A 20446-nucleotide genomic window follows, 5' to 3' on the forward strand; every position below is an offset into this window, starting at 1 on the left:
GACTATGTCCCGGACAGCCTAGTTCTCAGGCCTTTTTTTTTTTTTTTTTTTAATAAAAGTATTTTAAAATAAACTTTGCTAGGCCAGACATTTGGCATATTAAAATTGAACTTCAGTTTAATTTCTAAATTAAATAATTCATTTCTTTTTAATCCTTAAGAAAATGACTGTAGGAGGTGCTTCTAAAATAATTGATATTCCCTTTGTTAAAAGTAGGGTTGTTATTGGATAGATTCCAGAATGTGTTCTTTTTCCTTGGGGGAGGATATTGGCGTGAGGGGGCTATTCCATTCTGTGCTAACACACACAAATCATAATCCCTCAAACTTAAGAGCACATTTTATATGATGGCAGTTGCTTGGTATATTGTAAAATGTGGCCTGGAGATTAAATTAAGGTATAAAATATTTACTGTATTTAACTCAATTAAAATTTTGGCCTAAAAAATCATTGTTATATATATATATATATATATATATATATATATATATATATATATATATATATATGATGTATTACAGAATTGTACACTTGAAACCTATGTAATTTTACTAACCATCATCACCCCAATAAACTTTAATAAAAAAAGATCATTGTATTGCAGCAGAAGCAGCCTTGCTGCTTAAATCTATTTAGTTCATGTATTTTGCCTTTCAGATAGATGAGCAATGACTGAAATACCAGTTCCATTAGGGCAGAAATTTTGTTCGGTGCTAAGTCACCAGCACCTAGAACAGTGCTTGATACATAGTGAGTATTCAATAGAAAGTGTACTAAATGTTGAGCTAACAATTAGACAACCAAAACTGAAAACCGCATCTGCCACTTTTCACCGAGAAACTTTCTCAGGGGCTCGTAAAAGTAACAATATCTGATATGTGTCTGGTATTTGGATCAGAGGCTGCCCGCCTGTTCTCACAGCTCCCTGTACCTGCCTTCACCTCGGTCCTTGTGGTTGTAGCTGCAGTGCCATATCTGGCAGCACTGTCGCTTCTTAGTAAATATTTGTTGAACGAATACATAGTGCCTTCAAAATTTCTATGCTCCTCTTGCATTTGGTTTCATCGGTTGACAATCCCATGAAGTTGGCTGATAGTGTCATCCCCGTTTTACAAATGGTGGAACCAAGGTTTAAAGAGAATAAGTTAGTTGTCCCAGAAAACTTTGGGTTATAAGTAGCAGAGTTGGGACTCCAACTTCTAACTGTGCTTATTTCTTCATCCCATATCCTTTCCAGAACAGTCTTAAAACATTAATAAGCATAAATTTCCCCTCTCCACTCACTCCCCCCACCACTGAAATTCTCTTTACTGGAGAGTATGACAGGGGAAGTTACTACATGAAACCTTTTTCAAATGGCCATAATGTCTTCTTCATCCACCACAAACTTTGTTGGCTGCCAGTTTGGGTTATTCATTTGGTTGCCTGTGATGGGTATCTAGGATAGATACTTTTTGGAAAAAAGTAAACTAGCCAGCATTATTTCATAGAATTTATACTTTCCTCTCCCAAACATTGTAAGATGTAAGTAAATTTGTTGATACTGTGAATCTACGTTTTTAAAATCAAATTTCCAAAGCTGTGAGGGGAATGTTCTCCAACATATGCTTGCCTGGTCCTCCTGGTCATTCTGAGTTAGAAATTTCAGAAGTGTTGAATTGGCCCGGCAGATATTTCTGGAATCAGGCCCAAGAAAGGGAAACCTTCCCTGTGGCATTAGAATAAAAAAATAAAATGCTAGCCAAACATTTAAGATTCTCACATGGTGGCAATATCTGGGCGCATATTTTGCCAAAGGCAAAAACACCCTAAACAACACACAGCCAAGGTTTCAAGTAAGAAAGGATTTTAAAATCCGTGAATCTGATCCAATTTCTTTTTCAGTCTCTGTGGAGAAAGATAATTTGTTGACTTCAGCAGGATTGTCCCTGATTTGATTAGTAGGTCAGAGTTCATTCTACCAGGCTGCTAGATTTAAACATCCTGACGGTACCTTACAAATGACTTTCAGGGGTGACTTGGACAACACTCACCACAAAGCTTTGATTTCATTGTGAAATAGCAACAAGAATCTATTTCCTGGTGCTGGTGGTGGACGTTAACCTTGAGTATTAGAACGGAGTCATAGAGGGGAATAAACTGCCCGGATGGTCTTTCCTGCAGGACCCAACCATGGAAATATATGGGGGCTTGAGGAGCAGTTTGGGGAGGAAAAGACGCATTTTTATTTCTCATGAGGTGCCTGATTTCTCAGATGAGGCGGGACAGGGTCGTTGTGTTTGTTCTGGCTCTTACCAAGCGAGATCACATCATCCCTCCGATCACATCATCCCTCGGTGCAGCTTTCTATTAGCTGCCTCACAGTTCGTGCCTTTGTTGCCCTGCTGCACAGTAGGGGAAGGGCGACCGGAAGTGAGCTCCATAAAGGCTTTTCATGGAGCGATTCTGAGTTTGTCGTTGCTATCCGTCCTCTTCTCTCCCCTTCTTCTCAGGCTAGTCACATTTTTGTGAGGGGCTTTTAGGTTTCTGATTGGTGTGGTGTGAGTAAGTGCTAAGAAAGAAGTGGAGGTGAGCAATATTTCAAATAAATCATTTAGAAGGAAAGAGAAAAATCCTGCTTACTCTGTAAGGTCATATCAGACATAAGACATGAAGCATCTGAATTATTTTAGTTTAATTTAGTTCTTTAGTGACTCTTGTTTTCTTAGTTTTTGGAATCATTAATGTCTCTTCCCTAAGACTTGAGTCCTTTTGGAAGGAAGAGACCAGACTTGATGCCAATAAATCACTGATTTCCCACACTTTGGTGAGCATGCATCCTACCTGTCTCTTCCAGGTGGCTTGTGCAAGTGTAGTCTTATCTTGTTGAAAATCTTCTGTCCAGCTTTGAGCAGTGGGAATGTGCTGTTATCAACAGAGCAAGTACTAGGACCAGAAAGCTTTCTGTGTGATAGGCAGTTTCTGTTCAGGACACCTGCTGCCCGAGCACACTGCGCCCATTGTTTCTCCGACGGAACGTGTTCTGGGCAGTCTTTTTTAGCCTGCGGTTGAGTCTTGGCTTTTTTTCCTGCGTGCATTTCATTTTTGGTGCAACAAATTTCTGTCTTGTTCTTCTGGTTTTGCTGATATGAATTTACCATGGGAGGATGGTTCATACAAACTTGTATTGCAAAGAGTGCGTGCTGAGACATTGTCATAGTAGGAAAAGCACTTGGTCAAAGAGGAGGCACGTGATCTGGACTCTGGTCTCTGCTCTGCAGACTGTGTGGCCTCTGTGAAAACATTTGACCTCTCTCAGCATCCGTGTCTTCATTTGTAAACTGGGGGTAGGGGTGGGGCTCCTTGGAATGCTGGATTGCCAAGTCCCCCAGTGTTAAGATTCCACCGTTGTGTTTTCTGAGATGCTAAGAGTCTCGGACATGGATGGGGCAGTGTCCACTGAGGGCGGTGCTCCTGTGCAATTGTAGGTGACATCAAGGAGGCACTCTTTTTAATTCAATGACAAGTGTGTGGCGTGGCCAGTGATAGAGAAGTTTGGGGGCATTAGGTTAGGGAGGGAAATAACCATGGTCTTGCTGTCTCTTAGTGGCGAGTTTGCAGAATAAGAAAACATTTTTTTCTTCTTTCTAGGAAAGTACTGTTGTTAGCCTTGAAAGTGTTACTGGACATGGGTTTTGAACTTCTAAATTAAAAATTACTGGGTTCAGATAAACGAAGACTTAATTAGTCCTTATTGTTCAGATAAGAGGAAGCCCACAGATCAGGCTAAAACAGTATCCTATCCCATTTCTGACGTGTATCCCATACTATTTATAAAAATCTTATTTAAAAATATTCTAATACTACAAGCAATACATATTAATTGTAGAAAATTTGGAAAACACCAAGAAGGAAATACAAATATCTTCTAATTCCATGACCCAGAAATAGCTTTTGTTATACTTTGGTGTCTGTAGATTATATACACTCAGTTTGTATAGAACAAAATTGGTATCATACCACCCGTATATAACTTGATATCTTGCTTTTTTCCTCTGTGTTCCTTTTGAGATGATTTTTGGAACTGAGATTCCAAATGAAGGGAGAGATTAATGTAATATTATGCTTGGCCTGCTTGTGACGGGGTGTGTTTTGACTTACAGAAATAGAATTATGGACCCAATATCTGAAAATAACATTTGTCCTGTTCCCTCTTGAATAGGCTTTCAATATTTCGCAGGGCTTTCAATATTTTGCATGTATAGATGTTGTCATAACTATTACTGTAATTAACAAATGAAGATTTCCTAATCTATTAGTTCTTAATTGTTCACTAATTACTTTTATAAGGTCCGCTCAGTTTAGATTTCTGTACCAGAATTGTTAGCTGCAACCTCAGTGAGCATACACTATTTTAACACTGTTTTTCTGGATGCCATCATTCTTCATGCTGAAGCTTAGTAGCTATCTACTGTGGGCCAGGCCACAGGTTTGGCATGAAGTAGGATAGTTAAGAGATTCCTTTTGCTCAAATATATTATACTTTTGATAATATTTATGATTCATGTGTTGAAAATTGGTTTCATATATTGTTTTCCTCTATTATGAGGTGAAAGGTGATTAGCTTCCCCTTTGGATTATTTAGCCTATAAAACTTTCTGTTGCACCATTCACTGTGCATTGAAAATACGTTCTAAATCCTGAACCACTTTGGAATTTTTTATGACCTTTCCCTTATGTGTCTTTTGGTGGTGCCTTTGAAGTCCTGAAATGTTTTTATATTTGATTGCGATTAAATCTGGGTTTCATTTTACTTTTTAAAAAACATATTGAGCAAGTTAATTTTCTGTTCAAGTTCCTAAGGGGAATGATTCCAGCCCTCTGTGTCCCAAGAATTCAGACTGAGCCTTGCCAGAACATTCCTGTGGTTTTCCACAAGGCAGATCAGTGTGTTCATGAAATTTTAGTTGTAGCTTGTGTTTTCTATGGTTAATTAAAACATCTGGCTTTTAAGTTTTCCACAAACAGTATAATCATTTGGCCAAACCTTTTCAATAATGATTAAATACTTCAGCCCTCCACCTTAGAATAGCCCAAGCTTGTATTTAGAACACCTCATAAGCTATTGTCCCTGTTCATTAATGATTTTAAATATTTGGGAGAGGTTTGGGGTTATTCTGCCAAACATACACTCTTGAGAGAGAGAGAGCGTTTGTGAATCTACATCCCTATAACGGCTTCTGGCCTTTGCCCTCCAGGTTGGAGCTGCTGTGGGTGAGCTGCTGCGGTCTGTAGCCAAGCATGGTGTGGTCAGATCTGCCCAGCCGTGGAACAGAAACATTTGCTGGATGGAAAATCCATAAAAGAAAGCTGCTGTGAAAGCCCGAGACAGACCATAACTTAAGCAAAATCAGATTGGTATAAGGTAAGAGAGGCTGGATAAAGTAGATGGGGTTTGGAAAGGAAAAGTTGCTTTGTTTATTCCATGAAGTGATTTTGCAACAACCCCACATAATCATTCCAGTTATCTAAGAGATTCCTAGCATCACATAAATGGCAGCTACATACTGACAAACTTCTGTGTACAATGGTGTTGTCTTCCTCTTTCTCTCTTCCTATTTCCTTTCTTCTCTCCCACCCTCTCTTGCTCATCTTTTCCTCACTCAGAGAAGAGAGAAAAAAGATCTCAAGCGCAAATATATAAGAAGCCACCACCAGAGGCCACCCATAACAGACTCAGTGATTTTCGCTTTAGTTTCGAGAAAAGGCAGTGACCCTGAGAAAGCATGGACTGGTATTGGTACTTTCCGAGACTTGCCCTCGTTTGCGTATTTACACTGTCCCAGGTGGATCATGGAAACCTGACTTTTGTTTGGTGCGTGCGGGGTACTCTGTGCTACTCTAGTTTGCTTGGCAAGTTTTTACTTTTATCTCCCCCAAACAAAAGCGAGCGACACGTTTCATTTCAGCAGTGTACTTTTGACATTAAGATATTCATGTAGGACAAAGGAGAAGAAATGTTCTGAAAATAATAGGAATATAAATAAGTGCAAAATAGGTTTACTGTGGACCAGGAGAGGGAAACTGTATAAACAACCTCACCTGTGGCAATAAGGTGGAAAATAGTTCATTTTGAGAAAGTATATTGTACAGGGACAGGCAGTGCAAACATCTTCTGTTGGATAATCCGTGGGTAACTCAGATTATGTATATTATTATATGCATAATAATGATAAATACTCACTAGAGGAGCGAATCAGCAGTCTTGAGAGCCTGTGACGGAGTTGTTGACTTTGCCCACCCAGCATCCTTTTCTTTCAACAAATGACCCACATTTTCCCTGGGCAGTCAGTCACCCTTGCTTTGTTTCCAGCCTGTGTAGTTAGACGAGGTGACCCCACCGTCTCTGTTATGGGCATGTGCTACAAGCTTGGCCAGTCAGGGTCCCAAGGATCAGTGTATGGAGGAGCCCCAGTATTGTCCCTGAAACTGTTGCAAAGAGGTTTTTCCTTTTCGTGGGTTCGCTAAGTTGGAGCTGCTGGTGATGCTCCTTGCTACCACTTCGGGAAAGCCTTTTTGAGAAGGAAGTCAACACAGAGGACATCAGAGCAGGGAGAGGGAGGAAATGAGATGGGGTGGAGTGGGGGGCGGAGGAGCGGACACACACATGGACACACAAACAGACACATGTGAACACACACGTGCACACACAACACACACACACACACACGGATGCTACAGCACCTAAAGCCAGCACTTTGGTTTCACTTTCTGGGCAGGTTAGCTAGCTCATTTGAGGCAGGTGTCCATCACTTACATCTGCAAACATTGTGATTGGTGATGCCTTGTAGGTGTAGCATGGAATAACTGTCACAGTTCCTGTGTTCAGGAGCTCCACGGTAGGGGGTAGACTAGATCGGTATTCCGCTAGCGGTCAGTATGAAAATGTATCACCAGATGTAAGAACGAGGTTCTATGAGAGTAGCAGAGATGGAATTATGAAGTCTGCTGGGTGGTAGAGGGACTAGCAGAGAGCTGTTATTTAACAAAGGGGAAATAGGATTTAGTCTTCAGAAACATTTAGAAAAAATAATTCAATTAAGTATTTCTGAATCTGAAAGAAAGGGAGGCTTTCCGGAGTCTATAGTTAAAATAAATTGCAGATAAGGAAGATAATTTCAGAGCTTGCTAGTAGTAGAAGCTTAGTATTTACTGTAAACACAATTGTTTTGGGAACAGCCAAACGAGAGGTTATCAGAGAGCCGTCCAGAGTTGATTATAACACCACAGGGTCACAGCAGCTTTTCTCACCAAAATCTCAGTTGTCTTTCTGTTCTAAGCAGAATTCCGAGTGTGTCATGAATTTTAAAGATTTGTTTCCTCTCCTTCATGTTAGATTTTATTATTATTTTATTTAATTTTTAAATAATTGTTTGCTTTTTTTTAAAAAAATTAATAGACTATTTTGGGGAGGGCAGTTATAGGTTACAGAAAAATTGAGCAGAAAGTATAGAGCCTCCTTCCCCACCCCCCACCTTGTTTTCCCTGTTAGTCACATCTTGCAGTAGTAAGTAGTTCGGTACATTTGTTACAATTATTGAGCCAATATCGATCCATTATTATTATTAACTAAAGTCTGTCATCTACATTGGGTTCACTCTGTTGTACATTTTATGGGCTTTGACAAGTATTTAATAATATGTATCTACCGTGACAGTATCACACACAGTACTTTTTTACTGCCCTGACAATCCCGTGTTCTAACTATGCATCTCTCCCTCCCTCCCCCTGAATTCCTGGCAACTACTGATCTTCTTACTGTCTCCATAGTTTTCCAGAATGTCATATGGCTGCAATCATATGGTATATAGCCTTGTCAGTTTGGCTTCTTTCACTTTGCAATATGCATTTAAGATTCCTCCGTGTCTTTTCATGGCTTGATAGCGCTTTTTAATGATGAGTAATGTTCTATTGTCTGGATGTACTGCAGTTTATTTATCCCTTTACCTACTGAAGGACGTCTTGGTTGCTTCCAAATTTTGGCAATTATAAATGAAGCTGCTATAAACATTAGTGTGCAGGTTTTAGTGTGGACATAAATTTTTAACTCCTTTGGGTAAATACCAAGGAGCATGATTGCTGGATTGTATGGTAAGAGTGTGTTTGTTTTGCCCAACTGTTTTCCAAAGTATCTGTACCATTTTACATTCCTACCAGCAATGAATGAGAGTTGCTGTTTCTCTGCATCTTCCCCAGCATTTGGTGTTGTCAGTGTTTTGGATTTAATCCATTCTAGTACATGTAGAGTGATAGCTCATTGTTCTTTTTATTTGTAGTTCCCTAATGACGTATGATGTTGAGGGTCTTTTCATAAGCTTGCTTGCGATCTGTATATCTTCTTTGGTGAGGTGTCTGTGCAGATCTTTTGTCCATTTTTTAATTGGATTGCTCATTTTCTTATTGTTGAGATTTAAGAGTTCTTTGTATATTTTGGATACCAGTCCTTTATCAAGTAAGTCTTTTGCAAATATCTTCTCCCAGTTATGTGGCTTGTCTTTTCTTTCTCATGACAATTCCTCCCTCCCTCCCTCCCTCCTTTCCGTCCTCTTCCTTTTTCATCCTCCTTCTCTTCCTCTTACCCTTTCTCCTTCTTTTTAACAGATCAGGCATTTAATTAGGTTCTTTGTAATACATTTAGAACTTCAGTTTGTGAGGATAAACCCCATTTGTGAGAGTAAACACAGAGCCCAGGTAGCCCCGGAGCTGCGGAAGAGCTTTGGTTTTTGGCAGAATTTGTGCATCTGCAGCTTTCTGATCAACTTTGCGCTGCTCTGTAATCTTGTGTTTCTCTTTCTCTGTGCTGAAGATCTCACCCTTCTGGTGTCTGGGCTTGTGCAGCTTCTTCTTGAAGTACGCACCAGTGAGATTTGGGGATTTTCACACCACTGATACCAATTTTGGTAGAGGTGGCGATGACAGATTTCTGGTGTGTCCTACGCAAAGGGACTCGATTGAGGGACAGAGGTCCAGTCACAAATCACCACTGCCCAGCTGCTTCAAGAAAACCACCCTCTGGTCTCTATGACGCCCGGTGAGAATGACCAGAACGGTCCCGGGACTGATGCTGGCTCCAAGTTTCCTCATGTGCTGACTGAAGGGTTTCTTGCCGTGGCTCCACAGCTTTTGAGGCACATCTTAAGCAGGGTCATATGTAGGTATTTTGCGAAGTTTAACCACTCAGGTGCCACCATTCTTTTCACCACCAACTGGTTTTGTGATGGTAACTAGAACCTTCTCCTTCTTTTTCTTTTCAATCCTGGATTTAGCTGCTGAATACTTCCTTTAGGGAACACATAGTTGATCGGAAACATCTGCCAGTTCCTCTGACCAGGACAGGGTTTCGGCTGCAGTGGGGCTTCCCCTTCTTAGACGTTTTGGCCTTGAGATTACCCTTCTTAAGTGTGCCACAAGCATCAGCCTGCTGGGCTTCAGGTTTCATCTCCTTCGTATCCGACTTCTCAGCTCTTTCACCCACCATCTTGCAAGATGGGAAAGGGTGACAATTTTTTTCTCATAGCAGAAATTTTTAATGTTAATGAAGTCCAACTTGTCAGTTATTTCTTTCATGGATTATTGGTTTTATATCTAAAAAGTCATTGCCAACCCAAGGCCATCTAGGTTTTCACCTATGTTATCTTCTAGGAGTTACATAGTTTTACACTTTACTTTTAGGTTTATGAGTTAATTTTTGTGAAAGGTGTAAGATCTTTGTCTACATTCATTTTCTGTATATGGATATCCAGGTATTCCCGCACCATTTGTTGAAATCATTATCCTTTCTTCATTGAATGGCCTTTGCTCCTTTATCAAAGATCAGTTGCCTGTATTTGTTTCAGTCTATTTCTGGGCTCTCTGTTCTCTTCCATTGATCTATTTGTCTGTTCGTCTACCAATCCATACTGTCTTTATTACTGTAGCTTATGGTAAATCTTCAGATCAATATTGTTGGTGCTCTGACCTTGTTCTTGTCCTTCAATATTTTATTGGTTGTTCTGGGTTTTTTGCTTCTCCATGTAAACGTTCGGATCAGTTTATCAATATCCACAAAATAACTTGCTGGGATTTTGATTGAGATTGTGTGGAGTCTGTAGGTCAAATTGGGGAGAACTGATACCTTGACAATTGAATCTTCCTATTTATATATGTGAAATAACTATTTCTTTAGATCTTACTTGATTTTTTTCATCAGAGTTTTGTAGTTTTCCTTATATGGATCTTGTACATATTTTGTTAGATTTATATCTAAGTATTTCATTTATTTTGATGCTAATATAAATAGTATTGTATTTTTAATTTCAAATACCAATTGTTTATTGCTGGTATATAAGAAAGGAAGTGACTTCTGTGTATTAACTTTGTATCCTGTAAATTTGCTATAATTGCTTATTAGTTCCAGGAGTTTTTTTGTTGACACTTTGGGATTTTCTTCATAGACAATCATGTCATATGTAAACAAAGACATTTTTATTTCTTCCTTACCAATTTGTATTCCTTTTATTTTCTTGTCTTATTTCACTAGCTAGGACTTCTAATACGATGTCTAATGGGAATGGTGAGAGGTAGCATCGTGCCTTGTTTTTAATCTAGTGGGAAAACATTAGTTTCTCACTATTAAGTATAATGTTAGCTGTAGGTTTTTTGTAGGTTTTTTTTTTTTTTTTTTTATCAAGTTGAGGAAGTTCTCCTATATTCCTAGTTACCTGAGAGTTGTTGTCATGAGTGGATGTTGGATTTTTATCAGATGCTTTTTCTACGTATGTTGATATGGCCATATAATTTTACTTTTTTAGCTTATTGATATAATGCATTATATTGAGTATTCATTGCTAAGTGTATAGAAATAAAATTGATTTTTGTATATTGCTCTTGTTTTCTTCTACCTTGTTGAATTTGTTTATCAGTACTGAGAGTTTTTTATTTTGTATGTGACTTCCTTAAGATTTTCTATATAATCTGGTTATATCATCTGTGACTAGAGATAGTTTTTTTTCTTGTGCAATCTGGATGTTACTATTTTTTATAGTAACGTGAAAACTTTACTGATATGAGAATCACAAAGTAACATGCTTTGGTGTTTCTAATGAAATCATTCTATTATGTAGATTTTTGGAAAGGGCAGAAGATGGTAATTATGAAATTTATCTCCTCATAATTAAATTAAGCTGGTAATTGAATCAATGGAGTAGCTTCTTAGCCACTCCTGTATCTTCTTTGGGGAAATGCCTATTTAAATCCTTTGCATATTTTTATTTTGGATTATTTGTCTTATTGGATATGTGAATTTACGTATATTTTCTCCCAGTCTCTGGCTTGTCTTTTTGCTTTTTTAATGATGTCTTTTGAGGATCAAAAGTTTTTAATTGTAATAAAGTTCCATGTATTATTTTTTTTCCCAAAGCTCGTGAGTTTTGTTTCTAAACACTCTTTGCCATACCAAAGGTCACACGTATTTTCTCTAATGTCTCTTTCTAGAACATTTGTTTTCTCAGCCCTTACATTTAGGTCTATGATCCATTTTTGGTTAAGTTTTGTGTGTGGTGTAAGGTTCAGGTATATGTTCAATTTTGTTCCTTTCTGTTTTGCATATGGATATCCAATTGTCCCAATCATTTATTGAAAAGACTATCCTTTACTTATTGACTTATTTTGGTACCTTTGTAGAGAATTAATTGACCATAAATATAAGGGTTTATTCCTGGACTTTCAGTTTTGTTCCTTATGACAGGGACATACTTCACTAAGGTTTTTGCAATGCAGTTTTTCAATGAAAAAAGATTTTTCAAGAAATGGGCATAAGCTGCACTATATCTCCCTTATTAAAAAAATTAAAAAAAATGTTTTTATAGACTATTATTGTATCTTTGCTACTCTTCCTCTCCATTCCTGTTTGGGTCACTATTAAAAGTACTAGTCTCTGGTTATTTCTCTGTGGGATAACTATGGGAATCTGAAATGGTAGAAGAGAATACAAATCAATCTAAATGCATTTTCTAGATTACTACATACATTACTTTGAATCAAAAATACTTTTTTTCTGATTTCAGTTTTATGTAGAATCTAGAAAGCAAAACAAACGAACAAACAAACCAGAAGCAAACTTATAGATACAGAGAACAAATTGATGGTTGCCAGAGGCGGGTAGTTGGGGGGCTGGGTGAAAAGGTGAAGGGTTTAAGAAATACAAATTGGCAGTTACAAAATAGTCACCAGGATGTAAAGTACAGCATAAGGAATATAGTCAATAATATCATGTTAACTATGTACATTGTCAAGTCGGTGCAAGTCTTACTGAGGGGATCACTTCTTAAGTTATATAAATGTCTAACCACTGTGCTGTGTACCTGAAATTGGTATAATACTGAATGTCAATTATAATTGAAAAATTTTTTAAAAATTTAAAAATACTTCTTTTTTATAAAAGTGGTAAGCATTTTTATGCACATTATCCATTTGAATAAAGCAGATTAAATTTAAAAATTTTGATTACCTGTGTCCTAATCATTACCAATAACTACTAACTGAGGATTTCCAAGTTTAGTATATTATTTCAAGAATTTTCATTAATGGTTATACAAATTGGGTCTTTTATACAGAGAAAGTTACATTTCACAAAAGTATTATTTACTAAATGGAAAATTATGAATTACTGTGTCTTGGATTTGGGGAACACAGTATGGTTTTCTGTTTTATGAAAATTGGACATTTTTCATAATATCATTAAAATACTAGCTGTATTTTTGTATTTATCTGTACTATTTTTGTCTTTGTATTAGTATGGTTCTCAATAGATTACTGTTCAGACATGAGCATATTATTATGGGAAATGTAAAGATTGTATATTTATCTCTCTCCTTTAGTTACAACTCTGTAAGAATTGTGAATGCATAAAGATTGAAAAGGAATAAAAACATCGATGCTTTATTGGGATGTATGGATTCTAGTAGGTCATTTTCTTTCATTTTGTTTTCTAGTGAAGTTATAATTTTGTTTGGGGACAGACTTTTATTTTTAATGTGGAAACATATATAAATTTGGTATTGGTGAAATTCACAGACATTTCCTTTCTGTGACTTATAACTAAAAGCTGATTTCTGCCACTGGGCTTTCCTCAGGTATTAGAGTCACAGTGTTAGATTTAAAACATGTTTTCTACAGTTCCATTAGTAGGTCAAGCCATGCCTCCCACCTTCCAGAGGGCTCAGTTCTTCAGGATCACTTATCTGCTTCCTGCTCTTTCTTTGTAATCTTCTCATTTCAACCTAGTAGACCAGCTTGATGGGAACTGAGATGTTTGTTACCTGGCCCCTTTGCAGTACTTTGGCTGATAATGTCACTTCATAAAAATGCATCCACAGAGCAATGTGGAGTTATTCTTTTTATTCATTTAAAAGAAAAAGCCATAGATAAGCTTTCATTTATATCCCTAGGATCCTGGAGATGGGTATCACAAATCTTTTAACCCAATCACTCCTTTCAATCTTTTTTTTTCTTTTTGGTGCCCTTTTAAAAATCTTTGTGACCTATTTGCAGAATGATGAATGACCCTATGAGAAATGTAATATAATGTGCTAGGAGGATTTGGTCTTGTCAGTCCTGTTTTTCTTAGGAAGTTGAAACAAAATATAGCTGGGTGATCGTAACCTCTTATCTGCCGTTTCATTGAGTAGAGTGTTGTGCTGATGAAGTTAGAGTTCAGAATGATTGAGCTGTTGAAAACAGATTTGAGTTGTGGTACAATTACATTGTGATGACTCCAGCCCATTTTTAATCATTTGGTTGCAAAGGAAGATAAATCAGATCAATTTAGACACATTCAGTGAGCCAATGCAAAAATAAAGAGAGTGCCTGGCACTTGTTTTCATTAAGAGAAACCATTTTTGTGTAAATCTGTAATGAGGATGTTTATGACAAATATATTAATAGACTTTGGAATATTACGTGTTTTAGTTTTTTGCTTGTCTTTATATTTTTATGTTAAATAATCTGTGAAGTATTAGGTCTCCTTTAAAAGCCTCCAAAGATACCATACTAGAGTGACATATAGTCAGTTGTTATTTATTTTAATGTATATATTTTGATTTAGTTACAAGCAGTGGTTTCTCGGTCTGATAGTGACCTATAATGAATAAAACATTTAATTTGATTATGTTGTCCAAATAAGATCTGTATTCTTGACACTGAACTGTTCAAACTTCTGAAATTTCCAAATTGATTATTATTTGTTCAAATAAGAATTGATCTTCCATTTCATTCGTAAATAAAAATAGTCTATTGGATGTTTTTACATAGTACCTAAGCCTAGTAATTTATTTAAAAATGAATACCAACATCAGTCTAGCTTGCCTTAGGAAATTGCTTTGTACAATTTGCTACCGTACCCTTTTTTTTTTTAATTGGGGAATACTGGGGAACTGTGTGTTTCCCAGGGCCCATCAGCTCCAAGTCAAGTCGTTGTCCTTCAATCTAGTTGTGGAGGGCGCAGCTCACTGGCCCATGTGGGAATCGAACCGGCAACCCTGTTGTTTAGAGCTCTCGCTCTAACCAACTGAGCCATCTGGCCACCCCTACTGTACCCTTTTTAAGAATTAAAGAAAACAGTTTTTCCTGCAGTCATCATACAGCTGAGGCCCTTTTAGAACAGATTTTAGAAACTTAGTAATGATTCTACGCTTGGTTTAATAAAGGTGATTTTTTTTGGGAAGATTTAAAGTCGCAAATAGTTTATTAGTGCTGTGTCTCTTTTCTGGTTTCTGGTTAAAGCGTGACAGTGCCCAGGAAAGTAAGAGGGCAGTTAGTGACTTTGCCAAAGACTTACCTCAGAAATAAAAAGTCTGGAGTTCCAACCATGACTTTAGGCCCTCGATGATTGTAAAATTAGATGTAAAATGACCACTGATCTTGAGCAGGCATTCACTTATGAGTGATAAGAGATGCTGACTTTTACTTATTAATAGTTCAGTGCAATTCAGTTAAATTCCAAGTTAACTTGTTAATAGTATCTATCCTCTATGGAAGTCTACTTTGGTAGTTGCTAGAGGGAATAAAATGTAGTATCCTGGGGGAGAGACAGCCAGAATGCAAGCTCTTTTGGGAGAGCTAACACTTTATTGAGCATGTCTAGGATGCTAAGTACTTAAGCACTTTCTCAGCCTTTGATGGGGGTGGGAATGGGGGAAGGAACTTTATTTGATCTTCACATCAATCCTATGAGAGAGACAGTGTTACCTTATTTTATAGATAAAGAAGCTGAGAATTGGAAAGATCAAATAGTTTTATCCAAGTCTCACATTTACTAATTTAAATTTGGGTCTGAACTTTTTCTCAAACTTTATTATATACCAGTGTAAATAAAAGCATTACCTCTAAAGTGGTTGGCCTGTGGAAAACTCTCTCTCTCTCTCTCTCTCTCTCTCTCTCTCTCTCTCTCTCTCTCTTTTATATCTTTCGTTATTCATATAACTGAATGGATAATAAAGGCCCAAAGTCGTATATGAGTAGTATGCTCTGGAATTTTCAAGGAGAAAATAATGTGGATGTAGATTAATCTGGAGAAGTGGCATTTTATTATTTTTGATAAATGAGTAGAAGTAGAAGGTTATCGGGAAATGGGGGTTTTCAAGCCCCTTTACCTGAGGAAAAGACCTAATCGGACCCTCAGAGATGGAGATAAAAATGTGGGGCATGTTGGGGAGTGTGTCCCAGGTTTTATAGCCAAGATACGTGGCCCCGCCTTGCACTCCACCAACTTGCTGTGTGGACCAACCGAGAGGTATGCGGTTGCCGGGGGAATCAGACACTCCTGAGCAGCTCTTTGGTGAAGGAAGGAAGAAGGACATTTCTTCTCGGACATTCCTGACTGTCCCCACCCCCATTCTACAGTCCTTGTTTGGAGAATGAGCTTCTTGCACTGACTGCCATAGGGGACTCCCTAGATTTTGACAATGGGGAGGGTCCACGGTGTTCAACCCCATGATGGTTTGAGACTCCTGTGTGTCTACTGCTTTCCTAGTATTTTCAGTTGCTGGCATTCTTAGTTCAGTACTGCAATGGTCTAAATGAATGTGTTCCCTCACAAGTCATACACTGACATCCTAACCCTCAAAGATGATAGCGTGAGGAGGTGGTGACTTGGGGAGGTGCTTAAGTCCCGAGAGTAGTGCCCTCATGAGTGAGATTCCCTGTGCTCTAGAGAGCGCCCTAGCCCCTTCTACCATGTGAGGACAGGAAGAGGCCCTTACCTGTAGGTGACTATACAGGCATCTTGATCTGGAACTTCCAGCCTTCAGAACTGCGAGGAATACATTTGTGTTGTTTGTAAGCCACCCAGTTTGTGGTCTTGTGTTATAGCTGCCCAGATGGACTAAGGGAAGTATCCAGCAGATAATTGCCCCTCCTCTTCCCCACCTTCTTTTCCTGCAGTTGTGTCTTAGGCAAAGAATGTAGGAAAAAGCAAAAGGTCAGCTATCCAGAACCCTTTGCAAAGCTGTGACTGCCAACCTCTGGCATTGCTCTAAGGTGTTTCTGGTTTGGTTCATTGTCTGTGTTGTCTGGAAGAGCTTGACATGGTCTGTGATGGGTTGGTTGTCTGGCAGTTCTGTGATGCAGTTTGAGACAAAACAGATTAGTTGTGATACTTACAACACATGCAGAAAAGGGAATACTGTTTGAAATTAAAGTATTTTTTAAAGTAGACACCACTGGAGAGTAATTGAGCAATGTATGATTATTTCAAAATTTAAAACTGCCAAGCAATTACATAAATGGTTCACTGAAAACTCTGCCAAGATATTTTATAAGTTATATTATTGCATGTTTGTAAAGAATGAATTAGCTCTGTATGTGTGCTGATTTGGAATTATTTATGTGTGTGTGTGTTCGTGCGTGTGTGTGTGTGTGTATGTATGTATCTATATAAAATGAAAAAATGTTTTGCAAAATCATATGAATACCTTTCCCGTTTGTATAACTTTTAAAAAAAACAACATATATATGCTGGTCTATACCCTTTTCCCCCCTGAAAAGATATGAACTATTAACATACTGGAAAACTTTTATTTTTTTTCTTTTCTGTATTATTTGAGTTTTCTAACCATGTTCATTTATTTATTTTCTTTCCTTTCAAAAAAGGATCAGGGGTTAGCTAGGCAGTATGATCATGGATCATTTTGCTTCATTACGTTTTGATGTAGTTTATAAAACTAAGTATTTTTAAAAACACTGTAAATTTTTTTCCTAACGTTCATTTGTCAGTCTTTTTTGGTCCTCTTTGCATGCAGAGAAAGTAGGTAATTTTTGTGGGAAGAGTGGTAAAGTATGTGCTAAACCAGCAAACATTCTCCTGAAAGTTTATTCGTTAAAACATTGAGTGAGAAAGAGAAAGGAAAGAGGCAGATATTTACCAAGTGTGATTTGAAGGCCAAAGAATCCCATCCTGCTGAAGTGTGTCTGAAAGTGTACCTTTATGCTTAGTTTGTTTGCTTTAAATATGAGCTTTAGACTGAACTGTGTTTGCTTTTCAGGCCAAAAGCCTGGAGGTAGCCTTGGAAGTTTCCAAAATCTGATTGCTAATCAGGAAATCTGTTTGCTAAGAAAGGCCTGCCTGTTTGGACTAGAAGTAATGACTGATGCACAGATAAAGCCAGTGTGCCTTTTAAATATCTTTTCACTTCTGTGTCCAGATTTTGGTCTCCTCTTAATTAAAACCCCTAGACATGGGTCATAGGTCAAAGGAGATGACGCCCCTAAACTCTTCCAAAATTAACTCCTCAATTTTTTCTTTTTAATTAACTTATTTTAATTATAATTGACAAACAGTGTTATATAATTTCAAATGTACAACATACTGATTCAACATTTATAAATCTTAGAAAGTGATCACCACAATCAGTTTAGTAACCGTGTGTCACCATATATAGTTATTACGATGTCATTGACTGTTCCCTATGCTGTGCTTTACATCCCATGACTTATTTTGTAACTGGAAGCCAAACCTCTCTCTTTAAAAATTTTTTATTTTTCAATTACAGTGGACAAACAATATCATAACAATTTCAGGTGTACAACATACTGATTAGAAATTTATATAATTTATGAGGTGATCACCCCAATAAATCTAATACCCATCTGACACCATACATAATTATTACAATGTTACTGACTATATTCCTTATGCTCTACCCTACATCCTCATGACTGTTTTGTAACTACCAATTTGTACTTCTTAATCGCTTCACCTTTTTCACCCATCCCCCCATTGCCTCTCCCATCTGGCAACCCTCAAAATGGTCTCTGTACCTATGAGTCTGTTTCTGTTTTTTTCATTTTTTTTTTCAGATTCCACATATAAGTGAAATCATATGGCATTGTTGTTCTCTGTCTGACTTACCCCACTTAGCACAATACCCTCTAGGTCCATCCATGTTGTTGCAGATGGCAAGATTTCACTTTCTTTATGGCTGAATAATACTCCATTGTATATGAGGTCTGACAATTAAGTTCGCGAACTTGTTGCAATGATGTTGCTAACCTTTTTTGATATCAAAGGGATTATTCATGATGAATTTGTACCAACTGGACAAACAGTTAACCAAGTTTACTATTTGGGAATGCTGAAAAGTCTGTGTCAAAAAGTTAGATGACCTGAACTTTTCACCAACAATTCATGACTCTTGCATCACAACAATGTACCAGCTCACACGGCACTGTCTGTGAGGGAGTTTTTAGCCAGTAAACAAATAACTGTATTGGAACACCCTCCCTACTCACCTGATCTGGCCCCCTATGACTTCTTTCTTTACCCAAAGATAAAGGAAATATTGAAAGGAAGACATTTTGATGACATTCAGGACCTCAAAGGTAATATGATGACAGCTCTGATGGTTATTCCAGAAAAAGATTTCCAAAATTGCTTTGAAGGGTGAACTAGGCACTGGCATCAGTGTATAGCTTCCCATGGAGAGTACTTTGAAGGTGACCATAGTGATATTCAGCAATGAGGTATGTAGCACTTTTTCTAGGATGAGTTCGCGAACTTAATTGTCTAACCTCATATATGTACCACCTCTTCTTTATCCATTCATCCATTGATGGACACCCAGGTTGCCTTCATATCTTGGCCATTGTAAACAATACTACAATGAACATGTGGTTGCACACATCTCCTTGAAGTAGTGTTTTGGGTTTCTTCAGATAAGTACCCATAAGTGGGATTACTGGGACCTCCTTTGTCTCTTGTTATAGTCTTTGTTTTAAAGTCTGTTTTGTCTGGTATAAGTATTGCTACACCAGCTTTTTTGTTTGTTTCTATTTTCATGAATTATCTGTTTCTATCTCTTTGCTTTCAGTCTGTGTATATCTTTTGATCTAAATCAATCTCTTGTAGGCAGTATATATAACGGTCTTGTTTTCTTATCCATTCAGCCCTCCTATGTCTTTTGATTGGAACATTTAATCCATTTACGTTTAAAGTAGTTGTTGGTAGGTATGTAGTTATTGCCATTTTATTATTGATATATTTTTGGTCTTTCTCTTTCCTTTTTTTTCTTAAAGAAGTCCCTTTAATATTTCTTGTAATACTGGTTTGGTAGTAATGAATTCCTTTAGCTTTTTCTGTTCTGGGAAGCTCTTTATCTGTCCTTTGATATTAAACTATAGCTTTGCTGGATAGAGTACTTTTGGTTGTAGGTCCTTACTTTTCATCACTTTGACTATTTCATTGTCATGCCTTTCTGACCTGCAAAGTTTCTGTTGAGAAATCAGCTAACAGTCTTATGGGCGCTTCGTTGTAGGTAACTAACTCTCTTTCTCTTACTGCTTTTAAGATTCTCTCTTTGTCTTTAACCTGTGGCATTTTAATTGTGACAGTCCTTATCTGTACAATTTCAATCTATAATAATGTTTTTATTTTTAAAAATAAACAAGCCGTATAATTTTCCACTTTTAAAAGAATTTTTATTGCTTTTTTCCTAAAATGATTTGATACATAACTCATCAGAATTAGTAATATTTACTTTTGCCCTGTCTTCCTTGTCTTCTTTATAGCTTGTGTACTGACATCTGACCTTCTTGCGCTTAGTTGTGACAGGATTTGTAACCCGCATATTTCAAGTTACTTGGCACCATAGTGTAGGAATTGTAATCTATTAGGCAGATTAAGGAGATAGTGTTCAAAATATGTGTATGTGTATATTTGTGTAGGTATGTAATTGACTTTATGTTTATAATATAGAAAAGTCTGAAACAATACCTTTGTTACTGGGTATCATTAATAACAAAAACTGAGGAGACTGATGTAGTTGTAGGGCTTTGGAGCAGGTCTGTACTCTGATGAGAAATCCCCGGTGACCAGGTCCTGAGTACCATGCTGAATACCAATCCTGCTGCAGTTTGTAGGATGAAGAGAGGAGAG

General features: G+C 37.4%; 1 protein-coding gene and 1 pseudogene across 14 annotated transcripts in view; one reads left to right on the plus strand and one right to left on the minus strand.

The window, feature by feature from the left end:
• APBB2 (amyloid beta precursor protein binding family B member 2) overlaps positions 1–20446 on the plus strand; it is a 335778-nt gene that overhangs the window by 59118 nt on the left and 256214 nt on the right. For 13 of the 14 annotated variants that reach the window (XM_019751904.3, XM_019751912.3, XM_019751900.3 and 10 more), the window contains exon 2: positions 5238–5404. The exons of the other annotated variant lie outside the window; for it this stretch is intronic. The gene's annotated coding sequence lies outside the window, so the exon portion shown is untranslated. The remainder of the gene's footprint in view (positions 1–5237; positions 5405–20446) is intronic. 14 annotated transcript variants of the gene reach the window in all.
• On the minus strand, positions 8674–9517 carry LOC109458365 (large ribosomal subunit protein eL6 pseudogene; annotated as a pseudogene).

The sequence above is a fragment of the Rhinolophus sinicus genome, chromosome 1 (genome assembly GCF_057876585.1).
Source record: "Rhinolophus sinicus isolate RSI-liver-muscle chromosome 1, RSI-T2T, whole genome shotgun sequence".
Lineage (NCBI taxonomy): Eukaryota > Metazoa > Chordata > Mammalia > Chiroptera > Rhinolophidae > Rhinolophus > Rhinolophus sinicus.